The following is a 17,445-nucleotide window of genomic DNA, read 5'->3' as shown; positions in this document are numbered from 1 at the left end:
GGTGTCGCCAGAAAACAGGAGCCCATCAAAGAAAGCCAAATGTTTCTCCAGGAGAGAATAAAAATTTTTAAAGACCAACCATGTTATTGTAAAACATTCACAGTGGAACTATGATTCAGAGCTTTATATACTTGTGGGAGTTTTTTTTTTTTGTCCCTAGCATAAAACTTGGGAAAAACAAACTAAACTTTCTCTTTCTTATGAATTAAAAAGTATATTATGTCTGCTCACAGAAAAAAAGGAAAGGTGATAATGTTCTATAATCTTGACATAGAGCATCCTTCAACCTCAGAGACACCGTAAGTTCTACTGTTCTTTTTTACTAATGAGAACTATAGGTAGGGAGACTCTATAACTTGGATAATCCAAAGATCATGATTATTTTACCAGTACTGTACTTAAATCAAGATCACATCACAAGGGGTATGTTATAGACATAAGGATTAAGCTCCATTAGGAAAGTCCAATTAGAGAAAATTGGAGAATTCGTCAGTGTCCCATAGTTTGTGAAATGCTCAACCTCATACTCCTCTCACTACATGGTAAAAAGAGAACATGTCTCAACTCAGAGTAATTTGAAGCACAGGTTTTGGCAGAAATATTCTCTCTCCTGAGCTTACTATCAATGGTCTGTTTGCATGTTTGAAAAGACAGGGATGCCAATGAGTAGTTTTCATTTGGAAGAAAGCTGGGTTCTTAAATGCCTACTGATTAGTTTATACCTAACTTGGGGGTTTGGAAAGCAGTACCTTCTTACTAAATTCTCTTTTAAATAGGGAACATAAAGTAAGTTTTGAAAGACAATGAGAAAAAAACCCAAGCCATATTTAAGAACTATCTTAACTAACTAGAAAACTACCATGCTACACAACATTCAGTAATCCATTTATTTAGCAGAATCTTGGTAAGCTCGTGCTATGAGCAGGAGCAAGGCCCTCTCCTACCAGATACCGAGTGTACGGCAATAAAGGAGACAGTCTCTGCCTTCATGGGCTCACACTCTGGAGGGAAGACAAACAATGGGCATGTTACCAGCCAAATGGTACTACCTTTTATGTCTTGAAAAGAGCACTAAACAGATGAACATGATCAAGCATATGAATACTTAGCATATATACTTAAATAGAATAAATCTTGATTTCATTTTTCATGCTTTTTCCTACTATCATTTCTTTTTTTTTTGTCATTTTAGCCATTTGTTTTGTTTTTCTGACCTGAGTAAACATCAACAATGACTGTATTTCTTCTGGAATGGACTGTATGAGTCTAAATTAATCTCAAAATACTTTAGTACTTCTTATTCCAGAACTCATGCCTTAGCAAACTAAGACTTTTAGAGTCAGTGATTCAGTGGTGCAGAAGCTTGATTGCAAGCTTTGCTTTCACAAATAATACAACAGAAACATCCATTTTTACTAGTGTAGCTGAGAAAATATATGTGCTTAATGATTGTAATAAACTGTGGATATAGTGCTTAAAGCACACCATACAAAGTCACAAAGCCATGAAAATGAAAAAGCGAAGTAGTGGTTGAGGAATAAATGCAATCCTCCCTGAAGAATTGGATTTCAATTGGGGCATATATAATGGAAAGGATGACTCTAAGTCATGAGAACCTCTCCAGTTTGTTCTGTTAGCAGCAACATCAACTCTTGATTGACAGGTCTTATAAAAACCATGTTTTGAACTGATACCAACTCCTTAAATTCCTAATGTGCTTTATTTATTTAAATACAACTCACTCATGGAAACAAGGAGATTCTGGAAAAGAAAAACTCAGGTGCAATCCACAAATCTAAGTTTTGCTGGAGATTCAGTCACTACCAACTGTGACCAGGGCTGCCAATGAAATAAGGGAATGGGTAGGTACACATGCTTCACTTCATCACACAACCAAAAGAAGGACAGCAACCAATTTAAAAACAAAAGACCACTAAAACTACCAGAAAATCTAACTGTATGGAAATCTGAACAAGAAGTTAAAAAATAAACATTCATCCAGGCTGGTAGAAGGGGCAGAGACAGGCAGCCAGGGCAGAGAGAATGCATGGCAAGGTGGTGGCTGGAAGACTGGGTGGGTGAGGTAGCCTCTGGTGGACTGGGTGGTTCCACATTCATGGGCAAATAATCCAGGAGGAGTAACTGGGGATCAAGTAAGACTGCACAACCCAGGGTTCCAGTGTGGGAAAAGAAAGTCTCAAAACCTCTGGCTGTAAAAATTTATGGGGGTTGAGGCAACAGGAGAAACTCCCAGTCTCACAGAAGAGTCCGTTAGAGGGGCCCACAAGATCCTACAATGAATACAAACTCACCCACCCAGGAATCAGCACCAGAAGGGCACAGTTTGCTTGTGGGTAGTGGAGGAAGTGACCAAGAGTGGAGTGAGAGCCAAGTAAGTAGCATTGTTCCCTCTCTGACCATTCCCCCACATAGAATGCAACGACACTCAAAGTGGGTTGCCCTGCCTAAGGTTCTACCCTTTACAACACAACCAGTACACCAAGACAAAGAAATATGACCCAAATAAAAGAACAGATAAAAACACCAGAAAAAGAACTAAGCAATGATGAGATAGCCAACCTATCAGATGCAGAGTTCAAAACACTGGTAATCAGGATGTTCACAGAAATGACTGAGTACAGCCACAAAATAAAGGAAGAAGTGAAGGCTATACAAAGTGAAATAAAGAAAAATATACAGGGAACCAACAGTGAAGGGAAGGAAACTGAGGTTCAAATCAATGATTTGGAACAAAAGAAAGAAATAAACGTTTCACTGGAACAGAATAAAGAAACAAGAATTCAAAAAATAAAGAGAAGCTTAGAAACCTCTGGGGCAACTTTAAATATTCCAATATCTGAATCATACGGGTGCCAGAAGAAGAGGAAGAGCAAGAAATTGCTTTTTAAAATAAATTGAAAATTTATTTTAAAAAACAATGGAGAAGCCCTGGCTGGTATAGCTCAGTGGATTGAGCACAGGCCTGCGAACCAGAGGATTGCGGTTCGATTCCCAGTCAGGGCATATTCCTGGGTTGCAGACCGGTTCACTGCAGGCCAGTTCCCAGCAGGGGATGCATGAAAGGCAACCATACATTGATGTCTCTCTCCCTCTCTCCTTCTCCTCTAAAGATAAATAAATAAATAAAATCTTAAAAAAAAAACAACAATGGAGAACGTCCCCAATCTGGTGAAGAAAATAGACATGCAAGTCCAAGAAACTCAGAGAGTCCCAAAGATGTTGGATCTAAGGAGGAACACACCAAGACACATTATATTAAATTACCCAAGATTAAAGATAAGGAGGGAATCTTCAAAGCAGCAAGAGAAGTTACTTACAAAGAAGTTACCATAGGAATAATAGCTGATTTATCTAAAGAAACCTTACAGGCAAGAAGGGACTGGAAAACAGAATTCAAAGTCATGAAAAGCTAGGACCAACATCTAAGATTACTCTATTGAGCAAAGCTATCATTTAGAATGTAAGGACAGATAATGTGCTTCCTAGATAAGGTCAAGTTAAAGCAGTTCATCATCACCAAGCCCTTATTATATGAAATGTTAAAAAGACTTATCTAAGAAAAAGAAAATCAAAACTATGAACAGTAAAATGACAACAAACAAAACTATGAACAATTGAACCCCCCAAAAAAAATAACAACTAAGCAAAGAACTAAAATAGGGACAGAATCACAAAAATAGAGATCACATGGAGGGTTACTAGCAGGAAGGGGCAGGAGGAGAATGCAGAAAAAAATACAGGGACTCAAAGACATAATTAGTAGGTACCAAATAGATAGGGGGGCCCTGGCTGGTGTAGCTCAGTGGATTGAGCACAGACCTGGAACCAAAGGGTTGCCAGTTCTATTTCCAGTCAGGGCACCTGCCTGGGTTGCAGGTCAGGTCCCCAGTAGGGGATGTGTGAAAGGCAGACGCACATTGCTATTTCTCTCCCTCTCTTTCTCCCGCCCTTCCCTTCTCTCTAAAAAATAAATTCATAAATAAAATCTTTAAAAAAATAGACAGGGAGAGGTTGAGAATAATATAGGAAATAGAAAAGCCAAAGAAGTTATATGTAGGATCTGTGGATCTGAACTAAGTGGGAGGAATGCTGGAGGGAGGGTAAGGTGCAGGACAGAGGGAGATAAAGGAGAGGGAAAAAAAAGAAGACGACTGTAATAGTATAATCAATAAAACATACTTAAAATGAAAATAAAAACAAGTCTTTAAAAGAAACAAAGTAAGGGAACACTGTTTAGTTTTCTTTCTTCTGATTTGTACCTTTGCCAAAATGCTTGTCAATGAAATGTCCTGGAGGCAGAGAGAAGAAAAGGAGAGAAGCAGAATCTCTGCAGAATCTCCTGGCTGAATAAACAACCCCAGATTAGAGCCGATTATATTGTCTCAGCCTTCGGTACTATTACGTTTCAAATAAGAACTCCCAGAAAAGTGAACAGGATTGGTGTGCCAGTAGAAAGAAAATGCACTCAGTCTTCCTAAAATTCCCATCTCTAACTGAAACCCCTCAGTCTCCTGCTGTAACATTAGAGTATTCAGAGAGGGTGTGAGGGGGAGGGGGGAGCATGGAGGGAGAGGGAGGGAGAAGGAATGGAAAACGCTACTTTCTGCCAGAAAGTCTCCTACTGACATTAGCAGCACTCACATACTTCAATGCAACAGGAAGTGATATGCTCTGCTATGATATAAATAGGAGTGAAGACATGGTCTTCTCTCATTGTATAGTAGGGAATATTAGTGAGTCACTATTGATTTGTTTAGGTGTTATCATTGAACCATGGTTGTAAGACAGTTTGCCCTTATTTTACAAACTGTATGCTGAATAGTGATAAAGTGCCATGATGTCTGACACATTTAAATGACTCTGGAAATAAAACACATATCACATAGAGTAAATGTGACAACATGGCAACAAATGTTGAATAAAAGTGGTGGGTTTGCGGACTGCATTTCTTGATCTATTCCTTCAGCTTCTCTGTAAGTGTGAAAATTCTCACACTAGAACTGGAAATATTGCAATACAAAAATATTATTGTGGTAAATGGGATACAGGGAGAGGGGTACCTGGGAATATAGGAGAAGCACCCACGGAACTTGGCTGGGGGATAGGAGAGAGTGGATGACAGGATTAAGATACTTTTATATCTATGGCAACTTGGTAGCTGGGTTGATAGCCAGGTTAATAGCCGAGCTACCTCCTGGGGCAAGGTGGGCGTGACTTTAAGGGCTATCCTGACTCCTAATGTAGCCAGGGAGGTGGGTTCCCCCTGGATCATTAAATTACTCCTGCCCCACCTGGGGATGGAAGTTGAATGAATCTAAACTATACAGAAAATTTGCAAATGTTACTCATTGTAGGAGGAGTCAGAAATGAGGTCACGCAGGAGGCTCTGGGTCAGGATTTAAACGAGGGGTGGGCAGTCACAGGGGATTCAGCCTTGAGGCTTGGAAGGGAGTAGAAGAGCCATGAGGGAGGAATGATGTAGCAGCCACGTGAGAGGGAGAAGTAAGCAAGCAACTATGTAGTTTGTAGTCAGGGTCTGGCCACGCTGCCTGGTGTAGGAAGGAAGGAGACGTGCTGCTCTGATCGTGCCTCTCTAGCTGACTCTGAAGACACTCCTTGGCAAGACACTGGCCTGCTATGCAAACCTGGTCTTTATCGGGACCCTTAAGACTTGTGCCTTTTCTGCTCTTCGCCATGATCCAGTGCACCATGGCACATGTACCCCTGGACTATAACATGGATGCTGATGAAAACGTACCCCAGATCCTGAAGGAGAGAGCTGGTAAGTGAGGATGGCGACTTTGGCACCTTCCAGAGAGACTGGAGAACTGTTTATGCAGCCAGCTTAAGATAGTAACATGGGGAACTGCTGGGTTTGCTTTGGGCTTGTAGCCTTTTGGGGAGCAAAGGAAGTGCCGGGCCTTGTGGGGAGAGAGGGCTCTGAGCATAAGTGCTCTGAGCTCCCCCAAGGTTGGGATATTGTTAATAAAAACCTGTTCCTTCCAACATTGATTGTTGGGTCATGCCCCAAGGCTCCACAGGAACGGGACCCCGTCTGGTCGGTTACAGTAGCATCTAATAGAGGGAGAAGTACAAATACACAACTAATTATAAAACAAGATAGAGGAAGCCCTGGCTGGTGTAGCTCAGTGGATTGAGTGTGGGCCTGCGAACCACACAATCGAGGTTCGATTCCCAGTCAGGGCACATGCCTGGGTTGCAGGCCAGTTCCCAGCAGGGGACCCATGAGAGGCAACCATACATTGATATTTCTCTCCTTCTCTCCTTCCCTTTCCCTCTAAAGATAAATAAATAAAATCTTTTAATATAAATAAATAAATAAATAAATAAATAAATAAATAAAACAAGATAGAGGAAACACATGCCAAAGTTGAACTTTGAGTTTTTGTTTGCTTATTTAAGCATTATCAGGGCTGAAGAGAATAGTAACTACTGTATTTTTAAAAAATGAAAAGATTTTAACAGGCAGAGAAGGGTGAGAAGCGCTTTTCTACAGAGAGGCAGCATCAAGAAAAGCAGAAAGACAGTAGCACACATACTGTGTTTGGGGAAGGACAGGTGTGAAGAGAGACCTAATGTGAATGAAGTCTGGACATTGTGGAGATGAGGAGGTGCAGCTGCGTGGGAGAGCGAGACGAGGCCAGGCCGTGGAGGGCTGTGAATGTCCTAATCATGGAACTTCGTATGCTAGGTAAAAGGACAAACTTGGAGGTTTGTTTATGTTGCTTACCTGTTTGGCTTAAGCAGAAGGATGAGACCATCACTTACATGTTTCCTCAACATTCTATTGCATTTATATATTTTTTAAAATATAAATCCAATAATAGAGATGTGTCAAGGATAACAGTTATCATCTTCTATATGTGCCAGGCACTGTTCTAAGTGTGATGGATGCGTTAACTCCATTATCACCACTTCCCAGTGAGGTCAGTTCTGTGATCCTAGTTCCCACAGACACCAATTAAATTGTTCAAAAGCACAGAGCTAGGAAGTGGCAAAGTGAGGATTAGAACCTGGATACACAGGCTTAGAACACTACAATACATCCCCTCTTTGTAACAGAAAATGGAATAGAGAGCTAGACTCCAGGGTTTTCGTTACCATGTTAAAAACTCTTACCCAAAAAAAAAATGTTATGAGGTTAAAAATGTATACATATAATTTTAATGGTTCATAATATAGATGCACAGAAATTATTATATATTTATTATAATTATATGAATTACATCATAGATCTAATGATGTGTCTGTAAGTGTGTGTATGTACAGAGAGGAGTTATGTTATACATCATGTTGCCATTGAAGCAAAATATAATTCTAATTTTTACCCCTATATCAGAGTGGACGAAAGGGAGCCAAAGCAAAAGGAGTAGAATTTGAATCTGACTAGTGGTGAAAAGTTAAATAACATCACATAGAATTATCCCCTCAGCTGTAGTTGCTACACCTCCCAGCCTTAGGAACTCCAGGTCAGCCCGGGCAATTAAAAATGCCAAACCACCTCCATCCCACCTCCCTCTTTGGCAGAGGCAAGCATGACATGCTCTGCAGATGTGAGTCTATGTTTCCTTTGGCCTCAAGAGGACATGGCTATGGCAGGTCAGAGACAAAATATTCCTGGTATTGTTGACAACCCAGTCATTGTTTATGGGTTGATGGTGGGCCCACTGCCCCTGACAGAGTGATTCTCCGATTCCTCTTCAGAAGGATTGGTTATTTTTAAACATTAATATTTGTGTCTTCCCTCTCATTGTTCCTTCTCCCTTTCCCGAGTAGAACAGGCAGAAGAATGTAGCCAGTTGGAAAGTAGAGATTGTACAACAATATCCTTCCTACCTTCACTTTTGGTTTCAAAAGTCTAAGTTGGTTCAGGAGGTGCAACAAGAGAGGTGAAGTCCCAAAGAGTGGGACAGATGCAGGCGAGGGTCTCCTGGGCAGCGGGAACTGATGTTCTGCTTCCTGAAAGGTCCAGGGCAGATAGCAAAGCCTCAGAGGTAGATCACGGTGGTGTTCCTAGGAAGACCATTCCCTGAACTCTGAGGTTCACACCCCTGTCAAAAATTATTTTGCCCCCAGATGGAATGGTAGAAGACCCACCAAAACTTAGGGGACCAAATGGAACAAAGCTTATGGCAGAATGAAACCTCCCCAACAGGCTGGCACTCCTGAAGACCTTGGAACCTTAGCGTGACCCCAAGGGGAGGAAGAGCAGCTGAATTTCCTGCCAGCCTGGGACATGGTACTCACAGTCCAAACTGTGCTGCTGGAAAGGAAGGAGATGGTTTTTTGCCTATTTTAATTTACAGACTGAGAGTCACAATTTTACAACTATAATCTTTTTGAATGAATATTTTCAAAGCCTCGTGAGAGTTGGTGGAAAAAGTAACACCAGGACATTTTAGTATCTTTGGTTTTTCCCCCAATATACTTGGTCAAAAAAAAAAAGAGGGCATGGAGAAAAAAACAGAACGGCAAACACTACGGTCAAAGCCAACCTGGTAGCAGTTGCCTACAGATTGTGACTGGAGAAAAAGCAGAGCAGAAAGACACCACAAACTGTTCCATTTTTGCCTAAAATTGCATTATTAATAAATGTGCCATATTCTTAAGCACTATCCCCAATTTGTGGACTTCTTTTTAAAAAAAAATTAGAGAAAGAAAAGGAGAAAGGAGAGAGAGAGAAATGAGAGAAACATTAATTTGTCATTCTACTTATTTATGCATTCATTGGCTGCTTCTTATATGTGCCCTGACTGGAGATTGAACCTGCAACCTTGGCATATCAGAACGCCATTCTAACCAACTTACCTGGCTAACAAGGGCCTCGTGCACTTCTTTAAATTGTAAATACTGTTGAGGAACAATAACACTGAGACAGGAGGGTTGAATCTCCATGAAATAAGAGGCTTGGTGTTTAGGGTCCCTTAAACAGGTAAACACAGAACAGAACAGGAATAGAAATGGGCATCTGAAAGCCCAAAGAAAAACTAGGGCTCTCTGGTGATTTTTCATAAAGCCACCACCAGGGCTGAAGTGCTTTCCCTCACTTTACTGCCAAGAAATTCCAGTCCAGAGGGAGCCTACCAAAAAGAATGAGGGAGGCAATCAGCTCTCCTTCATAAATAAAGAAATATAATAAATTTTATATATATCTTTAAAAGCATGGGAAATCTCTTTTATGGGTGCAGACATGTAAACCCTTAACTCTTTGCAGAGGAACTTTGTGAATTTAATGATCGACCTCTTGTTTGAACTCAATAATCATCAAAGTTCCTGCTACCGCTGTGCGTCTTCAATTCTAGTTTAAGTGGTTTGATTATCAGTAAGTTAGAAAGATCATCAGAATCAAGAAAAATGTTGACAGCAGGGTCCTTTTTGAAGGGGAAGTAGCACCTTTATTGTTGTGCCTGAGTCCTGACTTTAAACACCTTCATGGTTATCTCCATGCTGTCTTTTTGACCTAGTAAATTCTCTTAGAAAGCTGGAGTGATGACTCACCCACCAGGCCCACTTAAAACACAAAGCAGAATAAAATTACCGTGGATACTAATCTAAGCAAAGCATCAGCCCATTTTCTCAGCCTTTGCCCTCTTTCCTGTAAGTGGTGGGCCTTGAGCATCCCTAGTCCAGCTCTGCCCTGACTTCATAGAGTACATATGTCTCCTCTGCCTCTGTGTCTGACAGGCCCAGCAGGTCCCCAAGTTCCTGAGGCAGCCATGAAAGCATATGACCTAAGTAAGCATCCCTGGCTGCCCCTTAATCCACATGCCCTGCCCCCCGCTGGATCTCTGCCCTCTACCACATTTTCCCTCCAGGTCTCTGATAAAGGAGCCTGGACCTCTGGCTCACCTGAAACCTTTGCTGAATTCTGACGGACTGCCACACTTGGTTTGGAGCAGGTTTGACATATCTCCCTAACTGCTGACTGATCCATGCAGGAACCTTGGAGTGGTGGGGGCTGAGGGTGATCCTTAAACATGGATGCAAAGCTAAGCAGGGCACAGGACTGCTGCTCCCGCATCATGCCCTTCCCTAGCCTGGGTGTGAGTTAGGTGACAGAGTCCTGGGCCTAATCAGATGAGACTTTAGGGATTTTGAGGGGAAGGGTGAGTATGTGGAAAGGATGCGTACTATGGCCAGATGACAGACTGGCAAATTGTGTTTTCTAAAAATGGCTAGCTGCACTGCCGCGGTCCGGCCGCAGCGGGTCAAGGGGTCCCACAGGTGAGGGTAGGCGTCGGCGCTGGGTAACAGACGACAACACGCCTCAAAGGACAGTGAAGCTCTGTTCCGCTTATTGCAAGTACAAGCAGGTTTTTATATTTTCATTTTAGGTAGTGATTAACATTTGCAGTATAACATGATCATTTAAGCAGAAAAAATTAATACAAAGGTAATCAGTAAAAGTACAAAAATTCCCATAGATTTAGTTAAAGATTATTTTAACTAGGAGAGCCATTAATCAGACAATTAGAAGTATCTTATTGTATATTAAAGTTTCTCAGAATTTGTCATAGGGCAAAAGGATACGCTAGATTGAGTAGAGAAAATAGGAAATTTATTATAAGGCCCTTGTGATGTCTAACTTAGCTATCTACCTTTTTTTTTGCTTAAAATGTTTTTCTGTGTACTATAAATTCTGACTCCTTAGTAACTGTTTAGTTTGTAATAACTAACTAGCTTTTGTTATTTCTTTGCCTGTCTAGTTGATATATATTCTTATTCAAGGTAAAGGAGGGGCTGTTCCTATGTTGCAGGGGGCTTTCAAGGGTACTTCTTTTAAGTTTCTCTAGGAGTTCTTTTATAGACATGTTTTGTACTTTGATTCCCTCTAAGAAAGCAGTGAGGTCATCTCCTGATTTCCTAGAGTATTCTATCTTATCTTGGGTGTTTTTCCAATGATCTGTTATTGATTAAGCTTGAATTCTCAGATTGTTCTGGTTGTTTCTTTGTACCTATATTCCCTGACGTTTCTAGTACGATATTATTATTCTGTTCATTGAGCTGGGAAAGGTCCAGGCACACTATCTGAATCACTGCCAGGGTATTCATAATGATTAAAGCAAAAAGGGTCGTGATCCCCAAAGCAAGCACAATCACAATAGGTATTGCAGGGCCTTCCATGCCACATCCACCAGGTTGGAAACTGCTTCCTTGAAGTCTTACACCCCCTCTCAGGACCTTGTCACGGAGAGAGGGATCCAACAGTGGACGCGGCAGTGGACGTGGCACTGCACCAATGTTTTGAACTCCACATGTTCTTCCATTAAGAGGTAAATTTTACCAAGAGGTAAAATTTATTCTCCTCCCCTTAAAACTCAGCAGACCTTTGTCACTGCCTCAATGAATAGGATGCTGTAGAAATGACACCACATAGTCAACTTCAGAGCATAGGTTAGAAAAGGTAATAGAGATCCACCCAGCTCTGTCTCGGAACCCAGTCACTCTAGGGAGCAAATGCCCAGACCCACGGAGAGGGACTATGTAGATTCATGGAGAGGGAGTATGCAGATGGCCCAGCCCACAGCCCAGTGATTAAGATCTCAGACAAAAGCCACCAACAACCACTAAGCATGTGAGTGGCAGACAGAACCTTTAGATGATTCCAGGCCCCCGCTGTCAATCACCCCAGTTCTTGAGTCTGAAGCCCCAGATATCATGGAGCAGAGGCAAACCATCCCTGCTGTTCCCTGGCTGCATTCCCCACCCACAGACCCCCTGAGCATAATAAATGGCGGCTTTATGCCAGTAAGATTTGGGGTGATTGGTTACACAGTACTAGATAACCAGAGCATCCACAAAGGATGTGCGTGTCCAGGCTGTAATCCTTCTTAGAATTCTAACATCTTTCTGGAAATAAGTGTTAAAATGAATACCAGGAGCAAACCTTGGGGGGTGAAAGCTGCGTCAAATGAGCATCCAGATGCCATTCCCACATTTCTAAGAGCTGGTTGAACACCTGACTCTGAGCCTCTGGCTTCAGCAATGCCAGATGCGATGGCCAGAAGAGCAGCCTCTTTTCCCCCTTTCCCAAAGATGACAGGAGTGACTCCAGGACCCCTTCCCACTGTCCTACCCAAGCAATAGTTCTTCACAGATCCTGGGCTGGAAACTCTGCTCTCCAAAAGGCACCCAGAACTTCTTTCCACACCCACAATTTACGGATCAAGAGACCGCTGCAAGCACTCCCAGTATGCAAGGCAAATTATGAAGTCCTTTGTTTACTTGCTTTGCATCTATTCCCCACCTTGGTACCATGGCTCCATATTCTCTTCAGGGAACGACCTTGTAGTAGACTGAATGGTTGGCCACAACTATCTTCCCCGTCCCTGCTTCCGTGCCCTTTGTCCTGTGACTTTGCTTTTCCTCCCATGTTGGGCGAGGCGCTGTGATTTGCTCTGGCATATGAATGTGACTGAAATCGGCAGTGTGCTGGGCTGAGCTTAGGTTTTAAGAAGCAGCGCGTGTCCACTTACCTTGTACTTCTGTCATCACCCTCGGTTTCCTTGGAGGAATGTGACCTAACAACAGAAGACTGGCAGAATTGATTAACCCATCAGTGGTACCCTAAAAAGAATTTTTGTTTCTAGATTCCCAGAAAACCTCTGGCTTCTTTCCGGTGCCTGGTTATTCTGCCTTTCCTTTAATTCTATTCAGCACTCTGTATCCTTTCCATAAACTCCCTTGTGGCTCAAGTTAACCAGTATCCATGTCTATTGCTGGCAACTAAAGTACAGTTGCGTATAACACTGAAAGAAACACGACTAGGGATATTTGGAACAAGTCTGTCTATTGAAAGAAATCTACATCTAATCCTCCTTAAGCAAGATAGCTTGGTTCAGAAAGAGGCAGCTTTGGGAAGAAAAAGGAAAAAAAGAACTGGATGTTAAAAATTCAACCTTTGTAAAGCACCCTGGGAGATGAGAATGGGATGATACAATGTAAAAGATATGAAGTCTGACCTTAACGGAAAGATTCTTGGTGCTTGAAATTTATGCAAAAGCCTCTACATTCACAAAATGGGATTGGTACCATGGCTGGTCGATTAAGAAAAAGAAACACTTTATAAATCAGTTACAGGCTTTAGCTTCCTGCTTCCCAACCAAAGTAACTCAATCCCTAATCAGTATGCACAGTGTACACACACATACACAACACACACATGCACACACACAGAGCAAGATTCCCTGGCAAAGGCAGCCAAGACACCAAATTAATCAGGCATACCTGAACTATTTCACACCATGTGACCTGGGCTCAACGCAGTGGTTATTTCTGGGGCCGTTACATGTTATGTTATTTTCACACTCATTTCAGCAAGTCTTGTTGTGTTTCCCAAGTGTAACCAATCGCATTCCATTATTTTCAGGTTTGTCTCAGCTGTTACACTTGGCACTGGGGTAACAGTGTGGAATTTCACAGCCCCAGCAAACACCTTGGCCCCAGTGACATTTCCACGTCCCAGTCTTGGTGGGCCGTGGAAAACGGAGGACACTGGTTGCATTCAGCCACTCATCCTGCCCAAACAGCATCCTTCATCTGTTGCTATTTTTTTCCTTTGCTACCAAAAGCTTCCCTTTTATTTTTCTGTACTTCAGAAGACATGAGATTTTATTGAATTTTAATGTTAATACAAAGCACTGAAGTTTGACCTTATTATTCTCATTTTTTATTTCATGAAAAACAAAGCAAAAGAAGCAGAAAATGAATTCTTATGAGCTTCACCTCAAAATACCTTCAGTTTGAAGTTTCAGAATCTTAAAACGCATTAGGTATTAAAGCTAACAGAGGGGAAAAAATCCCAAATCTAAACCCATAATAAGAAACACATTTTAAGACTATTTTATAACACTTTGTCCTCAAGCCCTTTTCTTCCCCACCAGAAGGTATACTATGATAGGAAGAACAAGCTCTCTTTTTAATGGTAAAGATGAAATATAGAAATTTCAAACCTACTTTTCTCATTATAGAGACCCAGAATCTAAGTGAACTAGAAAAATTTTATAGACTTGGAAAAAATGAGCGTGAAATATTTCTCTAAGTAGTAGACTTCCTACCTACAGGGCAGGGGCAGTCCTAGACTAAGAATGCATCAAAAACAAATACAAAATATTGGTGGAAGGGCTAGAATTGGGGAGTTTATGTACATTTTCATCATCTAATATGTGTGGCCTTCCCCATTAGTGGGTCTTAATTATTAGGAATATATAATGCAAGGTTACCACTATAGGTACATTTTTTAATGTACCTACATGCTTGATGTATCCAAAGCAATTTTCCAGTTTCTGACTGACTTTGAGATTTCCAGAGCTGAGCAAGATCCACTCTCAGATTTCAAGTAGGTTGCATGCATGATAAGGTGAAATCAGTACAGCTGTCACTCATATATAAAGCAGTTACTGTATTTTGACATGTGGAATGCATACTTTTTGCTCACATTTTTGAGGGAAAAATAAGGATTCACGTTATACATGGGTATAATGATTACATACCATGGGGATATTAATGGGTATAATAATCCTGTGTATAATGTGCACAGAAACATTGGGTGCACCTTATACATGGCAAAATACGGTAAGTACCACAGAGCCAGACAGAAAAGGGGCTTTGTGGTATCAAAGGCAGAAGAATGGATACGTGATAAGGAAATGAGAGACAGATCACTTACAGCTAAATTCTGAGCTGCCAGTGGAAACCTGCTGGTTAAACGGGGCCCTTGCACCAATGTTGTTCAGCTCTCATGATAGTTTTTAAAAATATGTTCTTGGAATTTGTTGCCAACGTGGAAGGTTTGGACTATTTGTAAATATCTAGAATTCTGTCTTATCTTGTAAAATTGTGTCTGAAAATTCTGGGCCCACGTTCCAGCCTGGTAACAAGTACCTAGAGTGGAAGACTGGCTGTCCCTTTAAACTGACACAGGCTTTCCAGTCTCCTACAGTCCCCAGCGCTCCCTATTGGCCCAAAGCCTGGCCAGCTTCATTGCTTCCTTTGGTCTGCCTTGCTCCTATATGTATGTGAGTCTGTCTACAAGACAGATAAAATGTCGACACACAAGAGCTGGAGAGAAAAGACCAGAGCAAAGGTGCAGAGGCAGAACCACGCAGGTTATGCCCCGGGAACTGTGAATGATATACTTGGACTCAAAAATGAGATCCATTTAAAAGCAGACAAATGGTGGCCAGGAGAAGTGATGGCAGATTCCATGGACTCTCTAATGCCGGATGAAGCAAAGTGACTTCATTTGGTCAAAATGTAAAGTCAATTAAGACAGAATGTTAGATCAGGGAATGGCATTATCTGAGGAAGCTTTCAGAAAGGTTAAAAGCAGGTCACCAGAACAGAACTACGATTCTACTGCAGAAGTTCAGATAACTCAATGACAGAGGAGTGGAAAGAATGGTCTGGATTTGGTGGACACTGAGGAAATGATTTAAACTGGGCTCGGAAACTGCTGAGATAGGGTGTTGGGAAGGACATCTATGAAGTGGGTAGGTAGAGAGAAAGAAAAATTGCAAACAGCTCTATGGCTAGTGTCCCAAGCTCAAATATCTTCAGATGGAGACATTGTGACAGAAACACGCTAAGTAGCAGGTATAAAATGTCAAGGATTGGTGGAGACTTTGATGAACTGGGGAATGCATATTAAAAATCCATTTAGAAAATTAAACAAAACGGGCCCTTCCAAAAGAACATGTCAATGCCACAAAATCAGCCGGCTGCCTGCCACCAGCCTTAAAACTGGTGCATAGAAATGAAAAGGCATGATTATAGGTCATCCTGATAGAAATGTGCTCCAGCTCAGAGGAAACACACATCTGAAGCTCAGGAGAGGGAGAGAGGAGAGAGTTAATGGGTACATGCAGAATCGCAGGATTGAGGATTATGACGTTCAGAGACTCACCTATGTGCTGCTAGGGAAGAAAATGAGAATTAAAGGGAGAGGGTAGGAGGAAAGTAGAGGCCTTCCCATCGCAGGGGGAAGGGGGACCTTAAGGAGAACTGTTTATGGGAGATGGAGAAAATGAGGCTGAGAAGCAGACAGGGAAACAGGCAGAGAACCGAGATGATAGTGTCACGAAAAATGTAGGAGGAAAAATCTTCAAGAAAGTGAAAATAATCCTCAATATGAAATATCAGTATAAAATACTGTCCCCTTCTCAAAGACTCATTAATTTAAAATACGTTTCTCCCCAAAGTGATCATTTCTGCAGTAGCTTTCTACAATGTCAAGTAAAAAAAATTTTCATCTATTCGTAGATCTTTTTTGCCTTCCTCTTTGCCACAGAGCAAGTTCACATTATTGCAAATAAGGAAAAGAAAAAAAGGTCTTTACCCACCTACTTGGCCCTGATGTGGGCAGATACAGACAAGGCAGTGTGTTCTAGATGATGTGTCAGTATCCTATCTGTTGCCTTTCTGGTGGCACGGGGAACTGCCCAGAGAAACCACATTTGCATCGGCATCCCTCACCTCTCCCTGGGGACCTGAGAAGCAAGTAGTGAGAGTACGAAGATGCTGCAGTGAGCAGAAAAGCTTTCTTGGGCGCAGAGATAGAAGATCAGGGCAGATGACAGAGTATGTGTACCACCTTCTCAAACACATAAATCTAGACTCGGTTCCACTTTATGATTCCAACATCATCAGGGAAGCGAAATTACACCCAAATCACCCAATAGGTATCCCAGATGACAATACGCAGGATTAGTGGTTTTGCTTGAAAAAATAAGTAATTGTTCTTCCTGCTTCATTGAAAAGATGAAAGAGTAAATAGGCATGTTATTGTTTAACACTGTTTAATTCAGGGAGCATCTGTCACCCAAAACCTCATCCGGGAAAACGCAGTGACTGGCTAAGAAATGCTTTAGTTCTGCATGTCAGAAGACGCATGGGACAGAGCTGGATCCAGCTGGTTCTGTGAGGCCCTGAATCACTGAATGGCAGGACCTCCTTTGGTTCCCTTAATTTCAGTGCTCCCTACAAAATTTCTTTGATTTTGAGATACTCCCTCACCCGTCCCATAGTAGGTGATCTGATTGGCTGAGCTAGTTACCCACATCATCTCTCTAGAGATAAGGATTGAGGAAGCTATCTCCTATTTTCCCACCAATGGCAGTAAAATTCCAAAGTACAGAGGACAGTCAATCTTGCACATTTGAGACAAGAAAGTGATCGATTACACCTAGGAAAGGAAAGGTCCTGTAATGGATAGGTAGACAGGCAGGTAGGTAGGTGGACAGATAGACAGACAGACAGATGGATAATGCTCAAGGACAAACAATGTCTCAGACGAAAACAGTTCCAACATAAGCACAAAAGGCCATACACAACAACATGATAGCCTATTGCAAGCCAAGAAGAAAGTCCTTACCAGGAACTGAATCAACTAGCACTTTGACCTTA

General features: G+C 41.7%; 1 pseudogene; it reads right to left on the bottom strand.

The window, feature by feature from the left end:
• Positions 1-10,063, bottom strand: part of LOC119057797 (60S ribosomal protein L15-like) — a 127,280-nt pseudogene extending 117,217 nt beyond the window's left edge.
• Between the last annotated feature and the right edge of the window lie 7,382 nt (positions 10,064-17,445).

This window comes from Artibeus jamaicensis, unplaced genomic scaffold, assembly GCF_021234435.1.
Source record: "Artibeus jamaicensis isolate MK-2021 breed Jamaican fruit bat unplaced genomic scaffold, CSHL_Jam_final contig_519, whole genome shotgun sequence".
NCBI classification, from domain to species: domain Eukaryota; kingdom Metazoa; phylum Chordata; class Mammalia; order Chiroptera; family Phyllostomidae; genus Artibeus; species Artibeus jamaicensis.
This window is presented reverse-complemented; position numbering and strand designations above follow the sequence as displayed.